Below are 13,537 nucleotides of genomic sequence, written 5' to 3' on the forward strand. Positions count from 1 at the left end.
CTAAAATAAGAGCTACGCATACAGACGACTTTGTTCAAAGCCTACCTCGCTAAATAAGACACCTACTATAGAAATGGCGTTACTATTCATCATTGTTCGTTTAAATGAATATATTAAGTGACATTTCCATTTAAGAGAGGCACCCCATAAAAGGATTTCTCGGTGGAAAACTGGAACGCAATTGCGGGCGATCTTATACCTTACATAAGAAGGTAGCTAAATAAAGGTCGGCGTTTACCAATGGAAAGGACTTCGAAATTGAATTCTAAATAAGCGATTTGAAGAGGACAATAACTACCTTTAATAAACACGCTACTCTAAGGATCATTCCTTTGACGGCATCGGTTTTGCACTGGCTTCGATTCTCGCACGATATATATAAAGATAAACGAAAGAAAGATTTGTATTCATGAGTATGACTTGGTGTTTTTTTGAATGATATGTATGTATTTATAAAAAAAGTAAGTATTTCTGTCATTTGTTCAGTACGCACGGGCTGTAGTTAGGACCTCAATGACGCTGTGTGAATTGTTCTAAGTTATTAGTAATGTTATTTAATAATAACATAAAGTAATTTCTATTTAGATTGATTTTATTTTCGAATTTAGGCTATTTAAGTGTAGAATATAAGGAAGTGCATTATTATAAATAAGCATATATATACAATAAATAATTTGACCTGTACTATGTACGTATTTACATTGAATTAATTTATGACATTATAAATCGGTAATGAAATATTCTTATCTTCCGATATAAATAGTTACTCGCAGAATGGTATTGGATATTATGATAGGTTTATTATTTCCTAGAGGATTGGCGTAGTTTTGTATTGTGGGAAAATGAACGTCTTTTAGTGATTATATACTATGGATATATAAGGAGCAATATAACTAAGCCAAATGAGTGTTTTTCCGCCTAGCTGACGACGAAAGTCTCATTTCGGCGCATTATTGTATTGTAATCATCTATTCTCATAAACAACTATACGTATGTGTCATATTGAAAATACGTTAAGTATTAGTATACAAATGGTACGTATAAAGATATAAAAAATAGCATTAGGTATATTACAAAAGGAAAAGAACACAACCGTTAACACAAAATGAAATAAATCTTTTCAGACATTAAATAACTCAGCTGCTAAGTATGATGTGAATAATATTAAGTATCTTACGTAGTTTCATAATAATGTTTATTATATAATGTTTAGGTAATAATGTAAACTCATTTTGTAAATTGTTAATTTTATTTACATTGATTGAAATTAGATACAATTCCGGTAAGATAATATATGTAAGTATGTATATTGTGTAAATAATAACATATAATAATTTAAAATAATTTTATTTTTTTCGTATCTATTTATAAATTATAATATGTAATTTAATAATACGAGTTTACAAAATACATAGGCACAATATTAGTATTTATAATATTACATATAGATCCCTTAATTACAAATTAATTATTTATTTATTGGTTGACATGTTAATTGCAAGGTAATCTGATCGGCTAATAAACCATTTTATACGGGAATTAGTTGGATCACAATTACCATTGTACATTCGAATCGACGTTTCAGACATTTTCCTACAAATCCTCGGTCCCGCATGAAATTTAGTTTATCGATAACGGAAACGAAGGGGATTAGCTCCGGCACGAATTCCTCATAAACGTTTTAGGGAGCAGCAAAAGTCTATTCACATAATAAAATTATGCGACTATGGGGCCTACTTCTAAGTTACGACACTTTTTGCCAGAATGTTGTTTGAAAGAAGTGAACAAACGGTATAACAGTACTTGAACAAATGCCGGCTTGGGAAGCAAACATTGCGTAGGTTTTGAGTTTTGTAAGAAGGTTGTAATAATACGAAAAATTCAGTATAAGTGTGAGTAAAACTTGCATCACGGGAGATCCGTCCCGCAAGTTAACTAAAAAAATCTTATTTATATTATATGTCTATACCTAAATATATTATTAAAATAGATTGCGGATTTTGTTGTAAGGAATATAAACTCTGGAATTATTGTGTCGATCTTACATATTGTATGTTTGATTTCACAGTGACCTCGGAAAAGTGTAGCGGGTTATTAGTATTAAATAAAAACTTTTATTTGTATTCACCTTGTTTAGGTATATATATATATATATACACCATGTCAAAAGTTAAAAATACAATACATTACTTGGATACATTTTAAATAAAAAAGAAATTGTATTATACTTCGGAATGCCACTTCTCAAAGATTTTAATGATAATGGCTCTATTGGTATGATAGATTAGTAAGATTGATCAGACACATGTCAAAAGTAGGGACTACTAGTACAAAATATTTTTAATATTACCGTTTTTTAATTTAATAAATGAATGAATTATTTCTTCTCAGTAAGCTATTGATAGTTCAACATGCAACCATTTCCATACTAATGAGTTTATCTCTTTCTATCGACAGTATCTAATACGAAATAAGTTTAAACTTCAATTCCCTATTTAATTTACTTTAAACGTTAGTCTGTAACCGACAGACAAATATCGTTGGCGTAACAATGGCATTCATTTTGCATTCTATTTAAAATTTGAATAATGCTTAAAGAAATCAAGAAAGAGTAATTCTTTCTTAATGCAAATTCTACGTAGAAGCTGTAAGTAATAAATAGAAGATATATACGTGGCTTCTATATATTATTATACTACTTCTATATAAACATAGCTCCTGAGCATGAATTGCATGAATGTATGAATTTATAGACGGAAATTGTTAACTCTACATTATTAAACGATAAAGACATTAAATGTATTCTCAACGTTTCTTACTTACTTATTAAAGATAGAATGCTGATTTATATTCAACTAGCTACTTACCCCGGCTTTGCACGGATGTACATATATTATATGTATAAACCTTCCTCTTGAATCACTCTATCTATTAATCTTCGAAATCCGTTACGTAGTTTTAAAGATTTAATCATACTCGTACATGGGGACAGATACCGACAGCGACTTTGTTTTATACTATGTAATGATGATGATGATATTGTGAATATAAAAAATATTCAACAACCAATCCAAAAATCAATCTAGACTATCAGTACTGAATTAATCACAATTAGAAAATTGTCGTCAGCAGAAAAAAGGAGTGGCGGCATCATACACTCATGCATATCAATCGAATTAACCATCTCTACTATTTATAATTCATTGAATTTTTCAATAAAAATTGCCCAGTAAACGGAATCTACTTTATGATTTTCTGACATAATCTCTTATGTTATCATATATTCCGGACCGAAGTGCCATTACGAACTTTAAAATTCGCTTAGACACACTCATAAGAAAGCCGACAATATAATGAACAAAGTTTCCAGCTTGACATCGAAACTGCTACAATGGATCGTCACATCCACATCACAAAGTTTCTCTTTGATGTATATTGAATCTTGATAAGTTTGGGCCCTTTACATATACAATAAAATAACATTTGTCTTTAATAATTTTATATAATTAAAATATCTTCTTTAAGGGTCGGCAATAAACATACAACTTTTTTTTAAAGTATTTTTCTACCTGCAAATGGCTTTTACATTTTCATTGAAAATTAAGGATGAGTGCAAACGTCAATCCAATACGGTGGAAAGAGTTAGCCTTCAGCTTCTTCATAAAAAACTGAAGGCTAACTGATAGACAACTTTCGCCTGAGGACCACGAACCGAGTTTGAGGCTCAGGACGTCGTACTTAGATTCCTCGTGTTGCAGGTACCCATACCCGACGGTAATCATCATCAAGTAATTTTGCCCATGTAAGAATATATAATTATTTATTAAAAATAGCAGTATATGTATGAATAAAATGCAATCGTGTAGTTTTTTGGTATCACATTGGATCACAAAAGCAAAAATAAATTCTCTCATATGGAAATAGATGTATCTAAATATAATTGAGTTTGGAAAAAGCAAACCAATTTCAATAAAATTTATACAATCCATATGGTTACGGTGATGTTTTTATAATTACACAAAAATAGTTTATATAGTATATAAAAATATGTTTTTCTTCGACCTACCCTCACACGTACGTAAAATAGGCTCATTTCGTCGCCGCTCTGTGAACGCTTTTAACGCTACCGAGTGTGTCGTATATATTTTTTTATTAAACCGTTGCAATATAATTGTATGTGTTTAGTGCAGTTTAGTGTAGTTATGTTTTCCGTATAACTGTAAATACCGGATAATACGGCCCTGTAATTGTGTAGTCGCGTCTCGACTACGACGTAGAAAAGGTACATGTGCAATAATTTCTAATGCCGTAGAAGACGAGGAGTACTCCTAAAGCAGACCCGATTGGATCACTAGATATTGGGTCCATCTTATATGTTTGCACGTGTTTTTTCTTTACTCCTATTTTACTCCCTAGAAATTATATAGTCCATTAAAAATGTTTAAATCTAAGAATATATTGTGGCGACCACCACTTTTCGTGGAAAATCCAATAGAGCACTACGAAAAGACTTTTCAAGTATAATTAAGAGTCTTGAAGTTAACAAAGATTCATTGTACAGATGTCAGAATTTAGATTACAGTTTGAAGTATTTTCTTTTCAATGTAATTGATTTTTTTTTAATACTGTATACATTTTATGTATAGTAACTTACGAAAGAATAACCTTGGTATAATTTAACTGCTAAATAAAATGAGTTGATTAGTATACGTATACACTATATAATCGTACATTTTGTATTGTACAATCTAATTATTAATTAATTAAATACAATCTAATTGTATAATTAATTTTCAACACATTTTAACACTTATATGCGCATATTATGTAGTATCTAAAAACGGTTCATCCTGTTGTAGTAGTAGCCATATTGGATTTACAATGACGTTCCTGAATTCTGCTTATCGTATCGTTTTATTTAAGATCACATCAGGATTGTTGATATATAATTTGGCATGTTGCGATTATCATTATATGTATTGGATAAATTAAAAACTTTATATTATATCCAGAAATAAAACTGCGTGTAAAATCTTAGCTTACTGTGTCACCTACAGACAGACAGAAAACAGCTTAAATAGAATATGCATAGCAATTAACAATTTTACTCACTTGTACTCTTTATACATACTTAGTGATCCTTAGTAACAGTTCTGCCAATTTATATAAAATATTCCAGTGAAGGAGTTTCATGGCAAAATAGAAGTTTTATTGACATCCGTGACAAGGGTTTTCAATACTTTCTCGCTCATACATAATAAAATGTTACACATTTCAAAAATATCTGTGTAATAAAATTCTAATCGAACTTGTATACAATAAGAAAGATAAAAAAGTATTTATATCATATATAAATAGTAATATATGCGTCTATTGAGATTATTAAAGCTTCTCTAATAATATCTGATATTAACAGCATAAATAAATAAATAAATATGAGGAAGTATGTGTGTCTGTCTATTTGGTACTTTTCGACTGAACACATGTGAATGGAATTTAGCATGTAGACATCACAAGGATTGTTTTCTTTATGTTACCTTCAAAATATAAATGTATGTATCTAAGTATAAGACTCAGCTAAAGTAATATTATTAATTATCGTTAGCGTGCAAATAAAACACAATGTAAATATCCATTATCAAAGCGAGAAATTACGGTTTAAAATAAACCGTAATTTCTCGCTTTATAAAGTGTTTTGACAAGATTTTAACGAAAACTTCGGTTCGGTCAATGCGCTAATTTGGTTCCCTTTAATTAATATAACATGTAACATATGAGTGAGGTAGTTGTATTATTGTCATTAAGTAATAAGAAACAGATATGACTTTGTGAAAATATTTTGATAGACCTCATCCAGTAGAGATTGATATACATTAGAGATAAAAGTCTAATTAGAGGATTATATAACGTAGGTGTAAGTTACAAGTCTGACGTGTACTACAGGCATCGCTCGATAACGCGGTATGAAGATGAACAATGACGATTAAGTCAGTGGTAAACTTCATGTAAATAGGTCGCTACCTATAGGCTGCCCCTTGTAATCAGGAGAATAGTGGGCTAGTTTAATAATTTCTAACGGTTTACCTTTCCAACTATATAAAACAATATTTTTCAAGCTCTCAATAGCAACACCTCAATAGGAGTTGTAGTTTTGCGTAGGTATGTGTTTCGTACAACAATGCTATATTATCGTGACAATGATCTGATCTCACAATGGAGCTGGCCACCTGCCATAGGCCATAAAACAATCCTACTACATTGGGTTGGTTTAGTTCATTTGTCCCGATGATTATTAAGAACAGAGACAAGATCTGGTGATGACGCTCCTGATGAAATTCCGATAGCCTTAATAGTACTGGTATTTATTTTAAATAAATATTACGATCCAAGAGTACCGGGTTGTTATTTATTTAACTTGGATACGTTAATTGGTCCCGAAAAGTTCACACTTTAGAAAAGTTGGTTTCTTAAATTTGTCTTGATTTTTTAATACTTTAAAAATGTTTCTTAATTTATTTCGACTGTAAGTATTTGCAAAGTCATATCTTTTTTAAATTAAAACATATCTATAGTTTAAATTACACGAATTATAGCTAAAGTTTCTGACCTTTATCTACATGGGATAGCTATGGCCTACATTCATGTATACTATTATAATAATATATTTGTATACGTTCAGGACTGGTAGTCTATATGGGGTAGTCAGAGCCATTGCTAACAGTCGTCATCTCTGTATCTAATGTAGCAGAGCGCGAACCTAGCTAGTCCCTCTGAACAACAAATATACAAAACTTTAGTACAAGTATAATTATTATTAATTGTATTTTCATAGCAAACAACGTCTAATAATACAAGGGAGCCGCAGGGAAAAGCTAGGAATTATCTTAACCTAATATGTAATTGACAGCTCTACGGAATTATTTATTTTGCTTTCAAAAGTGATATAAATAAATGTTATGACTATGCATTTGGAAAAAGTATCGTGTCAAAATTAGGTTTAAGTATAGCTCTATTCAACACGCACGTACATTCAATAACAAAAGAAAATGTTTAAAATGTAAATGGCAAAAAATAATTGCGAATAAATATGAGTTGGATGACATAAATATATTGTTTTATTGATTTTATTGTTATAATTTACTGTAAGCGGTTCTGTTTCTCATACTGTTATCCATTTTGTTGGATTTTCTCCAAGAAAAAAAATGGGTCGTTAATTTATGCAGTGAAATGATAGGATAAGTGGCATGGTATTCTCCCGAATGGCATAGCATGAATTGTATCACAGGTGTCACATGATATATCGATGTCCGTGGTGTTGATCATTTAAATATACAGTTATGACTATCTACCAGCTGATCCGAAAGTTTACTATAATTTTTTAAATAAAAAAACTATGGAGAAATGTTTTTATGAACAAGAGGTTAAGTCTTTTGAGGGTGACTGTATATAAAAACATCACGCAATACACAACTACGTATACGCGGCGGTTACGACACGATCGCGTGAACCTCCCAGTAATGCGTGTGAAGAGTGTTTGACAGATGAATGAAAATTCGTTGCCTTTCCTTTGTACTATGTTTTAAGGTAACATAAATATTTAATGTTTATTCTTTTTCTAGATGCTCCAAGATTTTTGTTTTCTCCTATCCATATGTGAATAGCCACATCTTAAATCGCTGTATATTGATAGCTGTAATGACCACAAAGAAGTAAAATTATTTTTATGAACAGTTTTTTCAACCGATTTAAGAAAAGTAGATATTCCCAATTCGTATTTTTTTATGTCTCCAACTGATTTTGCTGTTCATATTGTTCTTTAATATCTGGTGCTTTTGCATATTTTTTTATTTGAAACTGCATTATTTAAGGGCCATATAAACTTGATCTAGTAGTTTTGAGGTATCCATAGGTTATGTAGACGATTTGTGGAGCCATGAAAATGGGTATATAATGATTGTAAGTAACTAACAGTATCCCACTGTCTAAATTCGAGTGTCAAATTAAAATATTTGTAAAAACTTTTACACTTTTATAATCTCTTTTATAATACCATCAAATACCATTTTGCAGAAATCTACTAAAAAGAAACTTTACATAGAAAGTGAAAAAAATAGGTAGTCGTAGTAACGGACGATGTTACTATAGTTGCGACATGTCTACACGAGTCTGTATAAATAACGTAATGAGAGGAAAAATATATTTCTTTACGTCGCAATACAGGTAGTTATGAAAGTTTTGGGGTTAGATTAATGGCGCACTATTTCATGTTACATATATTCAGCTATGGGAGAGTCAGGTGAATCAGATATATGTGCACCGACTTCTCTATACACATATGTACACAATATATAATTGTATTGTTGTTTTAAGAGATTTCTTTAAACATTAATATATTATAGTATTTGACTTTGGGTACCTACAGGAGACAGTGGATTCAAAGTTATAAACGTATTTATGAAAAAAAATTTAGGTCTATGTGTTATTAGTTATAATTCATAGTCTGTGATAAATTATCGTTGTAGTTGAGTAACATTTACATATGCGCAATATTTATATAAGAGGAAGTAATTGCTTAAAATAATTCTATTATTTTATACTGTACTATTTTACTACTGCTTATTAGCTTAGTATCAACTGGTAAATTAATATCTTTCAAAACTAGTTTTGATTTCTTAATGTCCGGTCATTGTTCATTTAATAAAATAAATTACATTGCCAATTTGTGATAAAAATGCTTTATAAAATTAATTAAGCTACAAATTAGGAAATGTTATCAAAATATTATAATAGCATATCCAAATTTTTTATAATTTCAAGTTTACAAACTCACCTGACGGAATAAGTCGAGGGCCGCCGAACCGATCCGAGTGCGAACTGAAAGGTGTACGTAACAGCGTCGACGCGAACACGATTTCATGAAACCCAGTAGTTCGCGCGACCTGCGCTCGGTTACACGTGTATGACCGCCCTAAGGCTACACGTGTTTTAAGATACGTCAAACTTTAAAATTTGCACTTACAAAGTTTTCCAATATGTTTGTGTATGGACAGAGTATTGCTCTTTAGTGATAAACAGGTACAGTATAACATGTACATCCGCTAGTGAGATTTTTATTGTCATTTTTGTTATTTGTTAATTGACAGTAATAATGAATTATTCAGTCACTCTATTCCTAATCACAGGATAATAAAATTTAAACTATTTTCTTTTAATTATTTGTTTTATTGTGTTGCGGTTAATTTACATCTAAAAATGATCCACTAGGATTTGTGATGTCATAATCTGTCATGAGTATTAATGTTTTCTTGTAATAGTATTAATTAGCTTTATAATTAACTAATTGTACAGGAAGATTAACTAAAATACGAAATGTATTTTTCTATATATGTATATTTTTTGGGCTCGGAATAAAATAATCCACATTTTTATTCCATAGAGAGCGGAGTGAAGTCCCTGACAATTTGACTGTTTACATATTCAAAGTTGACTGGATTTTGTGCCTAAAACAGGATTAATGGCAGCGTAGCAAAAAGTTCTACGATACGTCATGAAAATAGGGATGTAGCGAAGTGATTCATTATACCGGAGTAGCGTCCATTATATTTGTTTGAAATGTTTTTTATATCTAATACAGCTGAGGGATTATGTTGGCATAATTTACATATTTTGTTGTAATATTTTTAACATAATTTATATATAAAATATTAGTGACGGTCATTATTCGTTTTTAATAAAGTAATTAAATACTAGAGAGGTATTCTAGTATTATAAAGAAATAGGGAGCGGATTTTCATATAAGAATAGTAAACTTTGAACCACTGCCCATATGATATATATTTTTTATTGTATGAGAGGTATGTTTTGTATATTTTGGTATTTAAGTGACTTGATAGACATTAGTTATATATGGTAATATATGCAAATTCACAAAGTTATCATCATCCGGGCGAAACTAGGGCGATCATTCTTTGTGGATCATTCATTGGTTCGATACCCTGTCCGTCCCAATAGTGATAGTGCTGAAATATTTTCGAAATTGGCTAGGCTCCAAGTGCCCTGCATTACGTCCTCAGATTTTTATTGTCTAGATTTATTATAGAACAATGTAAGTTAGAAAACCAGTCAATTAAGTGGATTGATACATATTTTTTTATAGTTATAACATTATTTTTGGTGGATTCTTTCTGTGAAGTGATATAGTTACCGGGGGAGACTAACTTATCATGAACAGATTGAACGTATGTTACCTGTGGTATCGGTCAAGAGTCTCCACAGTACCTATTAATGATAGTTATCAATAATTATCTGTTGTCTCTGCCTACCTCGCTAGGGATTGATAATTTTTAGTAACCTTCAAATGTAGCTATAACGTTTGGTTACACTAAAATAACTGAATATCAGTCGAGGCAAACTTAATGCAGAAATCATACAAGAGTAAACTAATATTTGATGCAGTAAAACTCATTAAAATCTTTTTTGTTAAAATATCACGCGCACAGAGAATATTTCGACATCGTTCGAATTTTTCATAAATTTAATTTTAAAATTGTTTTCATAAACTCCTCCAATAATTATAAGTTTTTTCATCAAGTCATTTTATATTCAAATTAGAGCAATTGTAACATTACATAAAGTAAATAAAATTGTAATATAAATAAAAGGTCTATTTGGGAAGCGAACTTGCTTAATTAACTTCAGTTTGGATGTTCGCAGTGTTATGCCCTTAGGCGTTTTCTGTGTTATTCTTAGTCCAGTCCAGAGTATTCTTTGCTACCTTAACACATTGCCAGCTGGTGTCAAATTAAGAACGATTTATATTATGAACTAAATCTATATTAATATTATGAAAAGAGATAGAGTACGCAGATTTTTAATGAGAAACGTTACCTTCGGAGCAACTATATAACTTTTTGGATATCTTTCACTGTTTTATAAGTACCTTCATCCAGAGTGACCTATACAAATGTTACGTCGACTAGAGTATATGTATGTGTATGTACTAGCTGTGCCCGCGGTGTTACCCGCGTTAAATTTCAATATATACCTAAATACAAATAAAAAATATAGCCTATGAGTTATCCTGATGCATAAGCTATATTACTGTAAAGTTTCATAAAAATCCGTTCGGTTGTTTCTGCGTGCGTTTAATAATATTATGTATATAATATATATGATATATTTGCTGATAATGTTAAAAAGGTAATAATTACGAACTGGATGTTGCGCTTGTTTGGACACTAGGACATAATGGATAATAAGAATGTGTGGAAATGCCGGTAGCGGAAGTTCTAGACTTAAATACGAAGAAGTCGAGCAGGTAGAAGATGTATTTATTATGTATGCAAAAGAACCAACTAAAAACTACTCTTAACCAACGAACTAACTTGTATGAATATATTTAATATTTTATACGTATAAATTCGTTCTATTTGGTAGTTTATATTCACACAAAATCTTAAAGATGTACGTATAGTTGTACAATATTTGTTTAAAATAGTTATTACTATTTTAAACAAATATTGTAGAACTTGTATTGCAGATTAATAATAATAAATATTTTATATTTAAACATAAGCATATTAAATTCTTTTGAAGAAAGAATAATTCCATTTCTATAAGTATATAGAGAAAGTAAAAAAACTATGGGTATAATGAACAAAGTGTTCCGCGTTTCATTTTATCTACGATCCAATTATATGTATTAATAAGAAAAAAATACTCTATATTAGTTGAGCCAAAGACAATATATAATAAAATGACATAATTCAAATTCTGTTACAGTCTTACAATTATCGTCTACAAAATCTATACTACCATTTATTCTGTCTTTCAGGGTCAGTTTACCAAAGTTCTACCGCAATGGCTATTACAATGCTTGGCCAACATTTCTAACATTAGAACAGATATTATATATGTGAACAATAATTATATTTGAATCGGGCGTAAAATTTCGTATCTTACTAATATTATAAACGCAACAGTTTGTGAGTATGTATGGATAGATAGATGTTTGTTTCTCTTTCAAGCAAAAACTACTGAACCGATTTTGATGAAACTTTACAGAAATCAGAATAACCACAATAAGACAACATACAGATCCAGACGAAGTTAGGTCACAAGTCAGCTAGTAATACAATCATTTTAAAAACCAATGATCATGTCATACGTTTTCCTGTCCATCAACAGAGTGAAAAGTGTAGGTACTTTTGTATAAATGGAACTTGCATGAGTGAAATGCATCCCACCCCCCTCACACAAGTGAAGGCGGGGCGGGTTGCAAGTATAATATAATATTAGTAAAGAGAGGATTAATGATGTATCGCAGCATTCATAAAGTTCCAGTCTAATTAAAACTTACTTAAAATCTACTTTACATTTAAATATTAATAATGTACATGTATTTCAGAACAAATAAATGAAAAGGGTTGGTTAAAAAGTTTATAGTGCTCCAAATTGCACTTAAAACAATGAAACAATACAAACTAACTTGAGGTGTTCAAGGATGCCGTAAAGTTGGTAACGAAGTGCACGCCGCGCGCAGCGGCTTACAATTATACTGGTAGTGGTTGCTTGTAAAATTAGTGGGTTGATCATTTCACTGATGCAATTTATGTATACTTCATAGAAATATTATGAAGTGTTTATTAGGTATAATTTATATTTATAATATTGATTATTTTCGAAAATACACCACTGCTCACTTGAATATTTGAGTGGGACAAGTGGTTCAGTCCTAAGGTCAGTGTTTAAAGATTAAATAAATAAATAAATAGTGTAGGTGTCATTCAAAATGTTGTCTTTGCAGAACTATGTGAAGCCAAGCCTTCAGATAGTTTAAGTTCTATGGGGCTGACATGTACGAATTATAAGTAGTATAATTCGTACAACAGTATCGAGAAATCAATACAATGTACGTAGATTACCTACGTTTGTTGTATTTTACATGCATACTACGTATATTATATGCATGTGTCAGTACAATATTTCAAAAAGTAAGACTTCATTTTGTTTTTATTGAAATTTTAAAGTCAAAGAAGATGACATACTGCGCCCCCCTAAATAAACGAATAAAGACAAGGCAATGATGATGATAAAATTTTTAATTATATCTTTTAATACTATTTATTCTTTTAATTATTATGTAGTAATTTAGTAAATTATTTGTGAAAAATATTTAATTAAAATAAGTACGTAACGTATAATGTATTAACGTATACGTTAAACGTATTTAATCAACATTCGAACATATTGTATTACTATAGAATACTCATCGCTTATTTCCATAAAATGGAAATAACATAATGTGCTGCAATTTATAGATATCTCACTTACAGTGTTTATTTAAATTAAAATACATTTCATTTTATATTATCGTTAAATTTTTAAATATTGTGTATACAACAAATTTGTGCAATTTGTTGTATACACAATATTTAAAAATTAGTAGAATAAACTACGGACTTTTAAATAATTACAATATTTTCAATAGGTACTTTTTTAACACTTAATCCTTGTGAATATCATGAGTAAACAGTAA

Source organism: Achroia grisella, unplaced genomic scaffold, assembly GCF_030625045.1.
Source record: "Achroia grisella isolate CSIRO2021 unplaced genomic scaffold, CSIRO_AGI_Agris_v1 utg540, whole genome shotgun sequence".
Classification (NCBI taxonomy): Eukaryota; Metazoa; Arthropoda; class Insecta; order Lepidoptera; family Pyralidae; genus Achroia; species Achroia grisella.